This window comes from Elephantulus edwardii, unplaced genomic scaffold, assembly GCF_000299155.1.
Source record: "Elephantulus edwardii isolate Elephantulus edwardi_28Jun2011 unplaced genomic scaffold, EleEdw1.0 scaffold00149, whole genome shotgun sequence".
Classification (NCBI taxonomy): domain Eukaryota; kingdom Metazoa; phylum Chordata; class Mammalia; order Macroscelidea; family Macroscelididae; genus Elephantulus; species Elephantulus edwardii.
In genome coordinates, this window is record NW_006399899.1 from 4556385 (window position 1) to 4559833 (window position 3449).

The 3449-nt window shown below is 39.8% G+C and overlaps 1 pseudogene; it reads right to left on the reverse strand.

Moving 5' to 3' along the window:
• Positions 1–936: 936 nt before the first annotated feature.
• On the reverse strand, positions 937–1934 carry LOC102858800 (annotated as a pseudogene).
• Between the last annotated feature and the right edge of the window lie 1515 nt (positions 1935–3449).

Genomic DNA, 3449 nt, shown 5'->3' on the forward strand with positions numbered 1-3449 from the left:
CTCTGGGGTATTTACATTGTATTTATTTGTATGAACAATCTTGTTGTTCTTAGATGTTATCTAGTTGACTTTAACTCATAGGGAGCCTTCAGACAAAAGAAAAAAAAAAGCTCTTTCTGGTCCTGCAAAATTTTCCTCATTGTATGTTTATAGTATGTTTGAGCCCATTCTGAGGCCACTGTGTCAACCCCTCTCACTGGCAGTCTTCCTCTCTGTTTGATGACTCCACTTGACAAGCATGATGCCGCTCTTCAGGTCTCTTCTGATAACATGCTCAAACCACTGGAGGTTAAGTCTCATCATCTATTGTTTGTTGTTGAGTTGTTGGTTTTTTTTTTCTTTTGTAACTTTGTTGGGAGCAATGCTATTCATTTTTTTCCCCCCTTAACACTCTTTTATAAGTACCAAATCTTAATCTCTAAGGAATTTACCTCAAGAACCAAATTAAAATACTCACTCCTCCAAACATCCAAATTAAAGATCTACCAAAAGCAAAACAGAATGGAAGAGGGAGCCCACAGAAAATATAAAGTAACAAAAATCACATTTTAGGGGTCAATGCATGGAGCACTGGGACCTTGCTGCCAGATCACCTCTAAACTGACTTTCTGAAAACTAACACCCTAGCACATAAAAAATATGCATTTTTTAATTTTTTAAAATTAAAATAATAATAACAGGGGGGAGGGTAGAGAAAATAGTGCAACAGTGAATGAATAGAAACCCAAAATCTCTGTAAATGTTCATTAAAATTAATAAAATTTAATAACAACAACAACAATAATAATAATAACAACAAAGAAGAAGGAAAATCCCTTGAGAAACTCCCATTCAATTCCCTGACTCAAGATGTTGTCTAAGCATGACGATCAGAATGGCTGTGTATAGCACACTGTGCATATAGCACTCGTGGCCAGCGAGGTTTGACTTCCAGGCTTAGCCGTCTTCCACAGTGTAAAAGACCCAGAATTCCAAGTATGAAGGGACACAGACAATCTCCTTGAAGAATTCCACAAGACAACACAGGCGCCCAAGCTGTTCTTCATAAAGTGACATGTCTTTGGTCAAATTGATGCAGTTCCCCTGTGTGAAGTATTTCCCATCCTGTTTCAATATTTTCATCTATAGCTCAAGAATCAGTCAGAGAAACTCCCATGAGGAATTTTCCTCTGGAGATATGGAGATGGGAACAGCTGTCAAATCATTAATCACATAATCAAACTCTCTCCCTTCTTTGGCACACTTCTTCAGGATTGGAATGTAGTTTTCAATCAGAACTTGACAGCATTCTCCTTTCAGATTGTCTAAGACTTCACACCAGTCAATCACCATCTAGTCAGTCTTGACCATGGTGACCATCTTTGGCCTATTTCACATAAAATGCCCCCATCTCCGGCTCCCAGAATCAATATATCTTTTCCAGTGTAATCTTCTTTCCCGCTGCCTATGATGGCCCAGGTGTACGCCAAATTGGCATCTCCATGAGAATATTTCCAAATTGCTTCAAGTATAGAATCTTAATCTTAATCTTCATCATACACTACTTCATCAATGTCCAGGCACCCATTGGCAGTGGGCCAGTATCTATCAATGACCTGTCCTTGAACTATGGGTGGTAATCGCTTCAGCCTCATAACACAGTCTTGATTCAGTTCTTTCATTTTCTTTTCTACTTTGTTCAAAAGACTCAATTCCTTTGTTGCTTTGGACGGCATTGTCATATCTCTGAAGATACAACTACACCAATTCATGGAGTAGATTCTCAAATTGGCAAAGCTGCCATTTTTGTTGGTGTATGTTGCTAAGTAGTCATGGTCCTGCCAGGTGTGCATGGACTCTGTCATTCCCTGCTCCTGGAAAATGGACTGCGGGTCTTTTAGAATGGTTTTGCCATCAGCTTGGCTCTGAGCGTGACGCCCAAGGTGGTGTGCCATGTAACTGCCTAGTGCAGAGGGAGGCCCTTGGTCATGCCTGGGAGGCGGCGGCAGAAGACTGGCCGTCGATCATTTTTACGAAGAGCATTCTGGCTGCACTTCATCTAAGGCAGTTCAATCTTGTGGGAATTCATGTTATACTGAATGTTCGTAGCCAACACCGTAATTGAAAGGCATCAATTCTTTGGTCTTGTTCATTGTTCATACATAAGTGATTGAAAATACCATGGCTTGTGTTATGTGTACCTTAGTCTTGGAAATAACATCTTTGATTTTTAACTTTGAAGAGTCCTTGTACAGCATATGTGCCAAATACAACATGTAGCCAGATTTCTTGTTTAATGTTTCCATGGCCATTGATTGACTGTGGACCCAAGTGTAATTAAATCCATAACACTTCAATCTTCTCTCTACTTATCATGATGTTACTTGTTGCTGCCACTGTGAGGGTTTTTGTTTTCCTTATGTAGACTTAGAATCCATACTAAAGGCTATATAGTATTTAATCTTCATCATAAGTGTATCAGGTCTTCTTGACAATCAGCTAGCAAGTTTGTGCCATCTGTATACTGTAGGTTGTCAATGAATCTTCCTTAAATCTCAATGTCATATTTAGTTCAGTTTGTTGGGTTATTTACTCAACACATAGATTAAATAAGTGAATTAAGTTGAAACCCTAGATCTCAATGCATATCTTTCCTGCTTTTAAACCATACAACATTCTAAAGTTGTGTTCAAATGACAGACTCTGGATCTATGTACAGTTTCCATATTAATAAAATTAAATGTTCTGGAATTCCCATTTTTCTTGACATTATCCATAAAACATTTTGAGCCAAACAGTCAAATAAATATCTTTGTTGTTGTTCTTAAGTGCCATTGAGTGGCAGGCGACTCATAGCCACCCTGTGAAGGAGAGTCCTCAACGCTGTGAAGGAAAGTCCAGGTTCATAGTGTTTCCGGAGGCAAGCTATTATGGAAGTGTATGCCACTCCTCCTTCCAAGCTTGTTTTAATTGGTGAGCTCCACACAGCTCTCTGTCTGCATTGGGTAACCAACCATTAATACACTTGACACATCAGTGTCCCTTATGTGATAACTTGCCTCCAGAAACCCTATGAACCCGGAGAGAGGATGAAATACACCCAAGTGTTGAGGACTCTCCTTCATAGGGTCGCTATGAGTCGCCTATGACTCGATGACACTTAATAACAATAACAGCAACATAGAGAGAGAGATCAGCTGGCCCAGTGGACAGAAAGCGATGCTACCAAGCCAAAGGTGGATGACTTTTAATCCGTGACCCTCAGGCCTGTCTTTCATTGTTTTTGTTCAGACATTCCTCTAGGTCGCATAGCCCTGGTGTAGAAGTTGCTGTACAGAAGTAACTTGTGGTTGCTGTGAGGCTGAACAAATACCTTTGCATAGTGAATAAAACACAGATGAACATCTTTCCAGTATTCTCTGCTCTCAGCCCAAATATATGTGACATTAGCAATGATGTCTCTCATTTTC